The sequence below is a fragment of the Aegilops tauschii genome, chromosome 7 (assembly GCF_002575655.3).
Source record: "Aegilops tauschii subsp. strangulata cultivar AL8/78 chromosome 7, Aet v6.0, whole genome shotgun sequence".
NCBI classification, from domain to species: Eukaryota; Viridiplantae; Streptophyta; class Magnoliopsida; order Poales; family Poaceae; genus Aegilops; species Aegilops tauschii.
The window spans coordinates 362,577,671-362,593,520 of NC_053041.3; positions in this window are offsets into that span (position 1 = coordinate 362,577,671).

Here is a 15,850-nt window from a genome sequence, read left to right on the forward strand (position 1 = left end):
ATGAAATCCTCATTGCCGAGGCTCTCATATTCCTCGGAGAGCGGAAGATAATTACTGTCCTCCGAGTCTTTGTGTATGGCCTGTTCATCAGGGCTAACATGCCCGTCTTCCCGTTCATCCTGTTCGGAGATTGCCCCAACAGGATCTTCATTGTGTTCGGCATCGTCCGGGGTATTGCTTTCTCTGGTACCAGTGTTACGACGTAACTTAGAGCGGCACCGTTGACGCCGACATCTGGGCTGTGTTTATGGAGGTTTATCCTCAACTGGATCCTCTTTGTCATTGTTGTTAGTTTCTTTAGGTGTATCCACCATGTATCGTCGTATGAAGAAGTGGTCGTCTAGCGTCCGGTAAACGGCGGGTTTCGGCCCTGCTCCTCATTGGCATCGTCGTCCATACCGTCAATGTCTTCGGAGCCGTACTCAAGCACGTCGGTTAGGTCCTCGACAGTGGCTATGGAGTGGGTGGCGGGTGTGAGGCAAAATTTTCTATCCTCAGCCCCTAGTTCGAACCGGACATAGTTTGGCTCTGAATCCCCCGCCAAGGACAGGTTCTTTAATGATTTTAGCACATCGCCCAAGGGCGAATGCTGGAAGATGTCTGTGGCGCTGAATTCGAAGATCGATAATCGATCAAGTTCGGCGTCCGCGGACTCACATGGTTCAGAACTTATAGTCGGAGACGAGTCCGGAGTTCCGATGACATAGATATCATGTGAGGTTAAGGCTATGTGCGACTCCAACGCCGTGGAATCTGTAGCCTCCGTGGTGGGGCTGAGCTTCCCGTCCTCGGATGGTGCGGTCTGCTCCGGATCTAGAGCCAGAGAAGTTACGGAAGCTATCTCCTAGATGCGGTCCGATGACAGATTTAAGTCATGTTCATCGGGGCGACAAGGAGCGGTCGCCGCGGTCTCAAATCCGTCGAAGATTAAGTCTCCACGGATGTCCGCGACGTAGTTCAAGCTTCCAAATCTGACCTGATGGCCAGGGGCGTAGCTATCGATCTGCTCCAGATGGCCAAGTGAGTTAGCCCGCAATGCAAAGCCACCGAACACGAAGGTCTGTCCGGGGAGGAAGGTTTCTCCTTGGAAAGCATCATCATTAACGATTGAAGGTGCCATCGAACCTTTTGGGGGTGGCACAGTGGAACTCTCAATGAAAGCACCAATATCGGTGTCAAAACCAGCGGATCTCGGGTAGGGGGTCCCGAACTGTGCGTCTAAGGTCGATGGTAACAGGAGACAGGGGACACAATGTTTACCCAGGTTCAGGCCCTCTCTATGGAAGTAATACCCTACTTCCTGCTTGATTGATCTTGATGAATATGAGTATTACAAGAGTTGATCTACCTCGAGATCGTAATGGCTAAACCCTAGAAGTCTAGCCTGTATAACTATGGTAACGAATATCTCCCTCCTCCGGACTAAGTCCTCCGGTTTATATAGACACCGGGAGGATCTAGGGTTACACAAGGTCGGTTACAAAGAAAGGAATCTACATATTTGATCGCCAAGCTTGCCTTCCACGCCAAGGAGAGTCCCATTCGGACACGGGTGCAGTCTTCGGTCTTCGTAGCCCATCAGTCTGGCCCAGGGCTAACAGGCCGGACGCCCGAGGACCCCTTAGTCCAGGAATCCCTCACCCGCGTCATCCTATTGTTTTTTCCCAATATAAAGCAACCGAGATCAGCGACATCCAAAAATGGGAAGAAAGCCAGCAACAAAACCGAAAGAAAGCAGCGAAAATCAAGGTGGGATAATAAAAAGTTCCAACATAATTATACATAGACTCATACATGAAAGGTAAACATCATGAAGGGTTCTACTACTCGCATACATGAAACGAAACATCATGACACGTACGACTACATCCGTACATCAACCTCATGACAACTACAGATACTCCGACGGTCAAGTGCTCTGTTGGGTCCGCTCCTGAGCCGGACTCAGATCCTGAACTGATAGTGGAAACCTCTGGGTTAAAAGTGACACGACGGCGCTGCCTCGAGGACTCTCCCTCAAGGGTAGGTGCAGGGTGAGTCTAGAGCATAGGGGCTGCAGGAGTAGCGATAAGGGAAGCCCATGCAGCAGGGGCACTACAAGGAGTCACTGCCAAAGGGTTCGTGGTACTCTGAGTGGTCACCGGAGTAGCAGGGGTAACAGAGGCTGGAGGAACGAATGGGGTAAATTCGACAGTAGGTGGAGGGTTCCTATTCCGAGTAGCGGCAAGTGCTATACGGGCTTGGGTTAACTCTCGGGCCAACTCATAGATCAAGAGATAACTGGCGGTGATATAGCGAGAAAGGTGGCTACAAGGATGATCGCACGCCGGATCAATAAAAGGGAAGCGGATACGCCCGTTCTCGTGCAGAGACGAGTAGAAGTAGAAACCTGGATGAGCCTGCATGTGAACCTCGTTGTAGCGCAAGTCTACAAGTGCCTCGAGTGCAGCTAACTGGATGGTCTGAGATAGCGTGGAAGCGAAACCACCCTTAGAGGAACGAGTGTAAGCGTCGGAAGGGGAGCTGTGGTGTAAAGTTACCTCTGCGTAATACTCATACAATGAGCCGGCGAGATGCTCCTGATACACCTGGTACACTGGATCAGCACCCTCTGGGTAGAGTCAACGCCACACGTTCTGAAGCAGATGTGGCGAGGTGTAGGGTGCTGGCTCGGACTTGTACAGGTACGGAACCGGAGCCATCTACACTCACAATCATTAGACGGTTAGCAATAACAATAAATAAAATGCATGCAATGCAGCAACCAAATGCTATTACTACCGGCACTCAAAACTAAACTACCTATCGTTCAACTAGCGCGACGACAGTCTAGTGTGTCCTACAGTCTGCGTGGCTCTGATACCAAGCGTTGTGGCACCCCGCCTCAAAGCAACCGGTTTACCTTGCATTGCCAGCCCAGAGATCAAGTCTTCTGGCAACACACAACATCTTTGTACAGAAAACAACTGCTTTATTGATGCTAGCGGAAACATAGGTTCGATATTACGTCAAGTAGCGAGGCGAAGCGGCACACACGGTGCGGCTGAACAATATGTACATTATTTAATGAACATGAAGGGGACTCGATTATGACGACTACGCGGCAGCGGAACGACGACGAAGCGGAACTCCATAGCACAGGGACAACGATGTGGACACGGTCTAGACACGGGAAGCACTCTGATCCAATAAGACTTTCCTGAAAGCTGGCATGACACGCCAGGTCAGTATATTGAATGTACTTGTAAGCTCACAACAAGCATAAGCATAATGGCAAACAATGTCATGACTATTAATCAAGTTAAATACAATGCAATAACATACTACTTATGAAGTGAATCATCTTATGCACCGAGTCCCTCGGACTCTCTTACCATACGGGTTGCCTCGTAACCAACACGGTGATGACGCACGAATCACAAACGAAACCAACACTTTGGTTCCCACAATGACCTTCTTCATGGTCTCACAAATCTCATCATTTAATCAATGCCAATCATATAAATTTAGTGTGCAAGATTACTTAATCATGGTGATCCATGGTGTGACTTTCTCACGAGCTATGTCTGTAACCGAGGACACGGCTATTGATAGATTTAATAAACACTCTGGAGAGGTTAGCATACTATACCCACATCACGGAACCCATGGCCTCGCACTCCCATTCGGGTGGTCCAACGGCATTCCGACAGAACCCTCCCATTGCCATGAAACTCTCCCGGCCACTCCGACTAACTCCCCTCTGGGCTAAGTCATGGGTGGCCCCATGTCTACCAAAGACATCAACGACCACCGTCGTGGCAAAACAAATCAACGGTCCCAAATAGGGACAAGGTACCGTAACAACAACGGGCACACAAGGTTATGACTGCTTACCGGGCTACCGCACGCCCATAATACCTCGTTGGAGGTACCGACTAGAGGCATGACAACGGGTCGAATAAAGGCCTTCCCATAAAGGCAAATGTGGTTGCACAGGGAAAACTCAATTTAGTGACACCATGACTCGATCAACATTATGTTCATGTTGAATTAACATCAGGTTTAACTTGAAATAAAATTAACTCGAGTCACAATATGCCATGAACATACCACTATCCGACATGCATCAAATTCACATATCACTAAAGTAAATAGATCAACATCATCAAAGTTTTCTACTTGCACTAGTCATCACTAAACTTTACTGATTTCACTTCACTGGTTTTTAACACTCATCATTTTTAGTTATGTGATAATATACTAAAATCAATAACTCACATAAAGAAAATACTACCGATCATATCCAAATGCATAACCACACAATCAAAGCTACTTCTACTGCCTCATACTAGTCCATGCATTCAAATACTACTATAAACTAAGCATTTCAACCATGACAAAGTAACTAGCATAATAAATATTCATTTAAATAATTAAATGCATGAAATAACTCATATTCAAGTTGGAAAATCATAAATATTGAAATGACACCACGCAAATGTTGGTGTGGCTTGCCTTAGTGCAGAGGAGGTTCACACTCCTCCTAGTTTTCTTCAAGACAAGCTTCTCCCTCTGAAAACAATTAAAAAAAGCAAAGAAAGTATCAAGAATCATTCTGAATTCACCAGAAAATCTAGACAACAGAGAAAAATGTCCAATTTGGTGTGCCGCTAGAATATTCCAATACAAACACAATGCAAAAAGAATCAATTCATTTGGACTTATGGTTTAAAAGTTATGTCTGGTCAAAATATTTGAATTAAATTAGAAATAAAAGAAATCCAAGGGGTGACATCGAAGACGTATTCTGAGAATAGGCCTCCACTCGTACCGCTTCGGGCGTGAGTGGAGACGCTGACAGTGGGCCCCGCCTGTCGGGTGTTGAGAGAGAGAGAGAGGGAAAAAGAGGGGTGGCGGTGCTCTGTCAGAGCTCTCGCCGGCGAGGAGGGCTCGCTGGCCGATCTGAGAGGGATGGAGGGCTAGAGGGGCTCACGGTGCACCTGCCTGCACCCGTGGATTGATGAGAGGTGGCCGGAGCAACTCGGAATCGTCGTCCCCAGCGGCGGCTGCGGTCGGGTCTCGTCGAAGAGGAAGAAGACGGCAAGAGGAGGCAGTTCCAGTGGCTCCAACAGGGTCAGCAGGCACCAACGGACCACCAGGCAGTCGCCGGTGAAGTCGATGGAGCCCGGGGAGTGGTGTAGAGGTGGGGGCAAGTAGAGGGGATCGCCGGCGAGCTCGATCTTGAGGACGGCGGCCCAAGGCCGGCCCGGCCGGGCTGCGGCTCCTCTACTGCTTGTGGATGATGGTGGAGTGGTTTGATAAGCCCGGAGAGGCCAGGGGGCTCTATTTATAGGCGGAGGGGGTGCGGGTTCTTGGCTCCGCCGGAGCTCTCTGGAAGGCGGCGCACGGCGACGAGGAGTGCTAGGGAGAGGTGGGGAGGGTGCAGCAATCACGCGGCAACTGTGGAAGCTTGCAGACGAGCACAGGAAGCGGGAGCGGACGAAGACATGGGCATTGGGCGCACTGTGGCTTTGGCCGCATCGTACCCATGCTCGCTGCGGTTACTCCAGCGTCGGCGAGCGCCAGGGTGAGGTCAAGCGTGATGAGTCGAGGCTGGTGGCGCGGTGCAACAGTTGGCGGCGAGCGCTGAGACGAGCACACGCTGGACAGAGGCTCGGGCGCAGCACAGAGCGCGTCGAACGTGTGCCAGAGCCCGTGTGCACACGCGGTCACCACGCTAGCTCGACAAAACCGACGCCAAGCGATGCCAAATCGTGTCTAGTGAGTTGTCCGTGCAGTATTTAGTCTAGGAGAAGAGATAGCACACTGCCAGGCCAACCGGATTGAACGTGAGATAAGCAGCAAGTTTCTGGACAGCAACATGTGCACTAGTTTTGGAGAGGTTCTAGAAGGAGTTTAGGGCTAATCTCTTGGGGTTAAGGTTTTCTTAGGACGGTAATGAAGCTCAAGAAAACTCAGCTTCATTAGATCAAGGAATAATATACTTCCTATAGAAACTGCATTTTGAGGCCAGAACAGAAAAGATTTTTTGTAGCAAATATTCCAAATACCCATTCAGTATTTTTTCTTAGGGAGGTGTGCCAAGGTCGAAAGAATATTTGGGAATTTTCTCAGATTTTTGGGTGCCAGAAAGTATGTGACCGAAATGATTTTCAGAGAAGGAAATGAATAATTTTTCATTTATGAAAAGTATTACTATGGCCATTTTGGGATTTATCGGAGAGGATATGATGATTTTGAGAGAGATGGGTCACTTGGGTGAATATCAAGGACATGCCCAAGTGGTTAAGTCCAAGTGAGTTGATTCAAAAATTTAAATTTAAATCAAATGGCAAGAAAATCCAGAAGAAGAAAGAGGGCAAAAACTAGGCTGTCACAGCGATGGCACTCGCTCTGGTGCGAATCGCAACCCCCCAGCTATCCCTGCTACGCGCGCAGCTACAGGAGATGCGCCTTCTCCAGGACAAGGTCATCAAGACGACGCGCCAAATGGAGTCATCAACCCGTAGGCACATCCTTCTCGTTGTCACGCCGCCAGGGCGACTGGCTCGCAGTGACAAGAGCACGGCGGTGCCACCACCGGTACCATCAGAACTCGAGCGACATCGCGATCTGCATCATCATCCATGCCTAGCACAGCTTCGGAAGCCATGGCACGAGCCAACTCCTGCTGAGATTCCCGCCAGCGACCGATCAAATGGATGAGTGGAGAGCCACCATTCAAAGTTTGATTGGTTTTGCTGAGGCGAGAGGATCACAGCGAGCAGACCCGTCACGGCGTCCGCAAGCAGCAAGAACGGCCCGAGCTACTGACCTTGCCGAAGCCACTCCGACGGTGCAGTCCCCTCCACGGCAGCCAGCACAGGGGCTGCAGCCGGAGCCACGCGACCAAGCGCCCGACGAGGTGTCGATGGCTTCATCTGATCCTCGGGCCCATCGAGATCAGAGGCAGGTCCTGGAAGACAGGCAGAGGGAAGACGTGCGCATGAACATAGAACAGCACCGCGAAACTCGCCGCCAGTCTGACAGGCACAATGGCACCGTCGTCGATGAACCCATGCCCAGTGCAGGTGGATACCTACCTTTCGAGCACTACAAAAAAATATACTTCCATGATGATACGTGTTTGTCACAGTAGGTCACGTTTTCTGTCATGCATGTACATCCATGATGATTTTATGATAGAATCAAGATAGTCATACATGTGCTGTCGTAGAAGTGTTCCATGACATTACCAAAATTATCATCACGGAAGTGTCCACTTCCATGACGATAAATCGCGCATCATAGAAGTACTTTCATCAAGGGTGACTGACACGTGGCATCCACCGTAACAAGTCGCTGTTAAGCTATCAGGTTCCGGTTTGGATCCAACAACCCGTTAACAGCCCGGACCAATGGGGATTTTCCACATGTAAAATTCTCAATGGCCAGAGGAACCATGTGTCGGCTCACCATTGGGACAGATGTCATCCACTCATTAGACCGAAGGCGCCTATGTCGACACGTGGCATGGCCCAACAGAGGCCCATTCTAGTGAAAAGGCCGGCCCGTTTGACTTGGTCAAAAGGTAGCGAGCCGGCCCACGGAAAGCCTGTTAACGGCCTGTTCGCATATAGCCCATTTACAGCCCGCTAACTCACTGCCCGTCACGGCCTACCGGAATTTGGCCCAGTAGCATCATCTGGGCCGTCCAATATGATTCCAGCCCGTTGTACCTTCCGGCCCATGACGTCTTTTGGCCCATAGGAGGCCCTTTGTAACTCTGGGGCCATTAAAGGCCCGAGATGAAACTGGCCCATAATAAACAGTGTATTGCTTTATACCCATTAACGACCCATTATTCCGTCGGCCGTTTCCAGCCCAAGTTATCTTTTGGCCTTCTAAGGGCCCATTTATTCTTGGGCTCATTCCTAGAATTCGATTAGTTACGGTCCGTTATTGGCCTGTTCCGCTTGTGGGCCAAATTCATCCTGTTGTTACAGTCGGCCTATTTTGTGGCTTGTTAACCCGTTGGGCTATTTTCATAGCGTCATCAAATACGGCCTATTAACGGCCCGTTATGGTCTGGCCATAAACAGACGATTTCCACTCTAGCCCGTTTACAGCCCATTTTGCGGACCGTTATTGGTCCACAAATAGGACGACCCATGTTTGACGAAATGATTATACGACCCGTAGAAGACCCATTTGATTAGACGGCCCGTAGAAGGCCCATGGATCATACGACCCGTAGCAGGGAGCAGGACCATGGTTACAATAGTCTGTGTGTTGCCATGGTTATTGTGGCCTAGTTATAAAAAATAGGTTATTGTGGCCACTAGAAAAACACGGAAAAAGAAATGCAGTGACTACAAGCAAACAAGTAAACAAGACAATAAGGAAATAAATAAGCAAGCAACTAACACTAGGCTATTATGGCTATTAAACGTATTACATCCACTGGGCATAAAAGTTGGCCACCAGTGCAAATATAGGGAACAAAGCAGCATATTACATACACTAGCCGTCCAAATTGGCCACCAGTGCAAATAAACGTGGCAGCAAAACAAGTCCATACTGAAACAACTTCAGAAGAGCTCAAGAAACATTATCCTGGGTATCCACCATGCTGGTAATAAGCTTAGCAAGCTTATTAGCTTTGTCCTGTTTCGCGCTAAAATCCTCCAACGCTTGTTGTTGCACCAGAAAGTATGCATCTAAATGCTCCAAGGACTTCCGCAGTCCTTCCGTTTCTTGTCGCAGCACAACTGATCGATGTCTTTCGGCTTATAGTTGAAACTCAAGAAACCGAACTAATTCAGAGAGTGAGTTTGAATAGCTTGTGCCAGCGGTAGTGGCCAGTAACTCGAACACTAAACCAAGACAGGTCTTTAGGGTTGTCTCACTGTCTTCAAGATAGTTTTCCTTAGCTGTTTCATCAGCTTTGTTCTTGACCAACAAGGATGTCTCACTATCCTGAACCTTATCTGCATTACTTCCTTTACCATTTCTTAATAAGGCACTCTTCTCCAATATTCTGTCAGCATTCTAAAAGAAGAAATAAGCAGACACATAATAGGTTTAGCATGTACTAGTATATGAAACTCATTTCGGTGAACCAGTTCATTAGTAAGGTGGACAGGATTAAACTACAAAGTCTTCTATTGCCAAGTAGTACATTATAAAAGCATCAAACAAACATATATCTATGTCCAATGGTCATTGCATTGTCTTGCCAAATCAAAATAGACACGGTTCAAATCATATCAGTTAAAGACAAAGAAGCACTGAAAGACTACAAAGCGTGGGAAACTACATGGCACAACAAGATTTAAGATGGGTACCACGGGTCTACATGTACAACAACACTATTGGCTCTGTTGTGATGCTAGTAATGTGCATGATATGAGAAGTCCACTGTATACACAATTGAAATTGAAATCAATAGAGCTATTTATAAGAACAAACCTGTTAAAGAAACATGTGTAAACATACCTTGTTGTGCCATTGGAGTTTCGATTAGATCCTTCTATTTAAAAATAAGTTTGTATGAGTAAATACAATGATACAAGAGCAAAGCGGTATGCACGATAGCAATGGAATCTTAAATGAGAACAGTTGTTCTTCAGGTTTAAGCACTTGTTCTAAATGAACAGAGTACAGTAAGACGCAAGCATATAGTACTTAAAAATAAAAAATGAGCTCATAGACCTTACCACATTCTTGGTTCAGGACCAGTACTAAACAAGGTGTTCCCAGTCATTGTCCCGTAAATGTGTCTCAGGAGAACGTAAGGGAATTTGATGAGTTTCTTTGCCAGTGAAGTACGTTTTCTTCAGGTAATTCCGATACTGCCACTAAGAATTCTTGAAGATAGTAGAGGTATTAGCACAGGTTACCTCATCCTGAGTTTCCAAATCGGTCCTTCTCTATATACAAAAATGGGAAAAATTTGCTGTATTATAACCATCATGGAGGTAGAATGTATGGGACAAAGCAAAGTAAATGCCATGAATAACATTACTTACACATAACTCCTAGACAAACACCTGCAACGGGCATTTTCCTTCATCTTCAGTATAATATTTCCATGATGGGAAGATACACAGGAGGGGTACAATCTGTGAGACTCTGGGTTATGTGTGGTAGGGCTAGTTCTCGTGCATGTACAACCGGGGTGCTATCTCCACCAAGAGGTAGCGCTGTTTTATTTGAAGACTGTGTTTAACTTCGCTAGAGACTGCCATCACCCACTCCAATTCAAATGGCTGATAAACAGGAAACATAGTTGAATATACAGACATTGTATGAGAGACAGATGCAATAGATAGTGTTGAAAAAAGAGGGCATGAAATAGTTTACATGTATATTGTTTAACCAAAAAGGATAGCATGACATAATTTCACATATATGATGTCTATCTAAACTGTATAGCATAGCATGACATAATTCAAAGATATCACTACTCCAGGTTGCTGCTAACGCGACACTACGATCAGAGACCCTTTGACGAAACTGTGTGCGATGCATTAATCGAAAACGGTGGTGTAAAAAACCGTCAAAAAAGGTGCAAAAAGTTTATGATGGAGGATGCATCAGACACGGTTCAGATATTAGTTGCTTGTGTGATGCTGGGCATACGCTTCAGTTCAATTAACTGTTTGCAATGTGGCAGAACAAAAGAAACGGGCAGCCAGATGAAGGCGTGTGCGATATACGGCTTACAGTTCACTCTGATGAACTGTTTGTGATTAGGCAACACAAAAGAAACGGTCAGCTAGATCAAGATGTGTGCGATATATGGCTAATGACCCACAAGTATAGGGGATCAATTGTAGCTCTTTTCGATAAGAAAGAGTGTCGAACCCAACGAGGAGCAGAAGGAAATGACCAGTAGTTTTCAGTAAGGTAATGTCTGCAAGTGCTGAAATTGTAAGTAGTGGAGTAGTTTGATAGCAAGATCATTTGTAACGAGCAACTAATGATAGTAGTAACAAAGGTGCAGCAAGGTAGCCCAATCCTTTTGAGGCAAAGGACAGGCCAAAACGGTCTCTTATGATAAGCAAAGCGTTCTTGAGGGTACACGGGATTTTCATCTAGTCACTTTCATTATGTTGGTTCGATTTGTGTTTGCTACTTTGATAATTTGATATGTGGGTGGATCGGTGCTTAGTTGTTGTTCTTACTTAAACAAACCTCCTACTTATGATTAACCATCCCGCAAGCATCCGCAACTACGAGAAAAATACTAAGAATAAATTCTAACCACAGCATTAAACTTTTGGATCCAATCGGTCCCTTACCGAATAGCGCATAAACTGGGTTTTAAGCTTCTGTCACTCTCGCTACCCATCATCTAATTGCTACTCCACAATGAATTCCCTTAGGCCCAAATATGGTGAAGTGTCATGTAGTCGACGTTCACATGACACCACTAAGGGAATCACAACATACATACTATCAAAATATCGAACACATATCAAGTCACATGATTACTTGCAACATGATTCCTCCCGTGACCTCAAGAACAAAAGTAACTACTCACAAATGATAGACATGCTCATGATCAGAGGAGTATTAAATAGCATATTGGATCTGAACATATAATCTTCCACCAAATAAACAATATAGTAATCAACTACAAGATGTAATCAACACTACTAGTCACCCACAAGTACCAATCTATTGTTCCGGTAACAAGATTGAACACAAGAGATGAACTAGGGTTTGAGATGAGATGGTGCTATTGAAGATGTTGATGGAGATCGCCCTCCCCAAGATGGGAGAGTTGGTGGTGATGATGATGATGACTTCCCCCTCTGGGAGGGATGTTCACCCGGCGGAATCGCTCCGCCGGAGGGCAAAAGTGCTGCTGCCCAAGTTCCGACTCGAGACGGCGGCGCTCCGTCCCGAAAGTCCTTCCTTATTTTTTCTATGTCAAAATGACTTATATACCAGAAGATGGGTACCGGAGGTGGGCCGAGGAGGGCACAACCCACCAGGGCGTGCCTGGGCTCCCTGGCGCGCCCAGGTGGGTTTTGCCCACCTGGTGGGCCCCCTCTGGTAGTTATTTGCTCCAATAATTCTTAGATATTCCATCAAAAATCTCCATGAAGTTTCAGCTTGTTTGGAGTTGTGCAAAATAGGTGGCCTGACGTAGCTTTTCGAGGTCCTGATTTCCAACTGCCGGAATTCTCCCTCTTGGTGTGTACCTTGCAAATTATGAGAGAAAAGGCATTAGAATTACCCCAAAAAGAATTATTATGGATAAAAACATTATAAATAACAGTAAGAAAACATGATGCAAAATGGACGTATCAACTCCCCCAAGCTTAGACCTCGCTTGTCCTCAAGCGAAAACCGAGATCGAAGAACATGTCCACATGCTTTGAGAGAGAGGTGTTGTTAAAAACAAAATACGGACATAGAAGCATCATGTTGATTATTATAACAGCAACAAAATTAAACATAAGACTTTTTATAACATAACTTTTATCATATACTTCTCATGAATAAGTAATAGTTCATCACACAATCGAAGTATAAAGCAAAAACTCTATTAGAAACCAACAAACTATGTTCTCAGTCAACTTTGCAACTACAATTCATCATATTTTTAGGAAGGGTCACGTGTCAGAGCCTTTAGGCAAGTCCACATACTCAACCATCATATAGTCTTCTATGATTGCTAACACTCACCTCGTACCCATGAGCAAAACGTTTCAACCGGACAAATAGAAAGATAGGGGCTTATAGTTTCGCCTCCCAACATATTCACCTCAAGGGTGATGTCAACAATAATAACTTATGCGATCTACATTCAACTGGACATATGTGCCTAGATCTTTCCTCACCAGATGATGCTTGCCAAAGGAGAAAAATAAAAAGGAATAGAAGGAAAACTTTAACTCTTTGCATAAAAGTAAATACATAAAAGTAAAAGATAGGCCCTTCGTAGAGGGAAGCAGAGGTTGCCATGCGCTTATTTGTTTGATCCTCAATCCCTTAGTGCAAAAGAACGTCACATTGTATTGCCCCTTAAGATGACAACCTTTATTATGCAGTCTGTCGCTTTTATTCTTTGTCATCCAAGTTCATACAACGCTAAATTTTCTCTTACACTAAATGATCTCACACTTTTAGAACCGATTTTTATTGCCTATTTGCACCGATGACAACTTACTTGAGGGATCTTCCTCAATCCCTAGGTAGGTATGGTGGACACTTGAAAATAAGATTTGGATTTAAGGGTTTTTTGATGCACAAGTAGTATCTCTACTTAGTGCGGAATTTTTTGGCTAGCAAAGATAGGGGCAAGCACCACATGTTGAAGGATCTATGACAATATGACTTCTATGTGAATATAAACAAACATAAACCATTAAGTTGTCTTCCTTGTCCAATGTCAACAATTTTGGCATATAATATGAGGGCTCACAATCACAAAAGATTTCTAGGATAGTATATTTATATGTGAATCTTCTCTTCCCTTATTAATTATTTCATGAGTTGCATCATTGACTAATGCTATTTTTGTCAATCTTTAATAAAATTTCCTACTTATACTTTTCCTTATGTGGTGCCATCACCTACCATAGGATTAGTATATGATCTTATTGATTTGTTTCCTTTCTCTTTTATTTAGTTCCTTTCTCTTTTTCTTTCTTTCTTATATTTTTTCTTTATTTGAAACATGAAAGTATAGAAAGCAAAAACTCAAACTAAACTTTATTATATAACTTGCACACGATTACAATGATATATCACTAAGCAAACTCTCAAGGAGGAAAGGATCGAACTAACTTTTATTCATCTAATGCAAAAGATCGAACTAAAATAAGTAAAAGCAAAAGGATAGTGGGATGATACGATACCGGGGCACCACCCCAAGCTTGGCGGAAGCCAAGGGGAGTGCCCATACCCGAAACTTAGTTCTCTTTTCGTGGTGAAGAGGATGGTGGTGGTGATGAAGTAGTATTCTCCAATATAATCATGAGTAGATCCTTCAATCCTTGAATCTCCCGAAGGGCTTGATGAATTAATTCACTGTTCTTCTTCACCTCAGCCATTATGTGTTTATTCTCAGGGCCCCACGGTTAGGTTCGTGCACTGTTTTCTCTTGGCCGAGATATGTCCCAGTTGGACGGTATATGCCTATGAGGAGTGTTCCCGAACCCATAATTGTGAATCAAATTATGAAAATTGTTGCGATGTAACCTGTGTAATGGCTTCCTTGGTGGGAGATCTTCTTGCGCTTCTAGGCTCGCTTGATTGTTCGATGATCCCATGGCTTCATGAGGATTAGGGTGAGTGGAGATGCCAGCTAGTGTGCCCCTCCCGGAGGCCGGAGGGTGAATCCCGAAGGGACTTTCCTCTTCTTCCTCCATAGCAACCTCTTCAGCTTCATCCCACCTTAGATCTTCCTGAACCAACCTTTTGTCTCCTTCTCCATTGTTGAAGGGTGAGGAAAAAAATGACGATGTTCTAGTTGAATCTATCAGAAAACAGTAAGAAAAGAGGACAAAGGATTTCTCTGCGATACAGTGGTTAACAGGTTCGGGAAGTATATATAGTTTTTTTATCTTGGACGACAAGCATACGGGAGAAAAACGGAGTACGGAAGGTGTCCCAGGTGGGCACAACCCACTTGGGTGCGCCAGTTAAGCTTGGCGCACCCTGGTGTATTGTGCCCACCAGGGGACGCTTCCTGGAAGTTTCTTTATTACCAAAATTCTTAAATATTCCAAAACTGACAAAAAATATTTTTGCGGATTTTTTGGAGTCCGTTTACTTACCGTATCACATACCTCCTTATTTTGATGATTCTGGAGTATTCCGGAAGGACTCTTTTATGTGTTCTTCAAGTGTCAAAGTTTGGATAATATTACTTTCAACATTAATGGGCGTACTTGAGATATAATGTTTTATTCGTTGTCCATTGACAACCTTTGGGTTAGTACCGTCGGAATTATTTATTTTGATGGCTCCAGATAGGTAAACCTCCTCGATGACATATGGGCCTTCAGCCAAAAAACTGGCGCGCAAATTTCCGCGGAAGCCAAAAATTTGGAATCCCTTCAGCCAAAAAACTGGCGCGCAAAGTGTCATCAGACACGCTCCCTTATTCAAAACTGTGTACGATATGTGAACATCACAAACGATTCATATAGCTTAACCCGTGTGTGATGAGTTTGAACGTCAAAAATTTTGGTTCGAATTTCCATGGATACAGTGGTTATCCACGTCATTGCATAATTTGGGTACACAAAGGAGACTACAACACACCCACACTTCTTAATCGAGCAAGTTCATCAATTAACCAGAGCTAGATGACCTAAACATTACTCTAACAAATTAAAGACCGGCGCTCTTAATTAAACAAAACAAAGAGTACTACTATGGCTGGTGCTCGTTGAGGGAGTCCTGGACTAAGGGGTCCTCCGGCGTCCAGCCTTTTAGCTATGGGCCGGACTGATGGGCTCTAAAGATACAAAGACCGAAGACTGCACCCGTGTCCGGATGGGACTCTCCTTGGCGTGGAAGGCAAGCTTGGCGATCAAATATGTAGATTCCTTTCTTTGTAACCGACCCTATGTAACCCTAGATCCTCCCGGTGTCTATATAAACCGGAGGATTTAGTCCGGAGGGGAGATATTCATTACCATAGTCATACATGCTAGACTTCTAGGGTTTAGCCATTACGATCTCGAGGTAGATCAACTCTTGTAATACTCATATTCATCAAGATCAATCAAGCAGCGAGTAGGGTATTACCTCCATAGAGAGGGCCCGAACCTGGGTAAACATTGTGTCCCCTGTCTCCTGTTACCATCGACCTTAGACGCACAGTTCGGAACCCCCTACC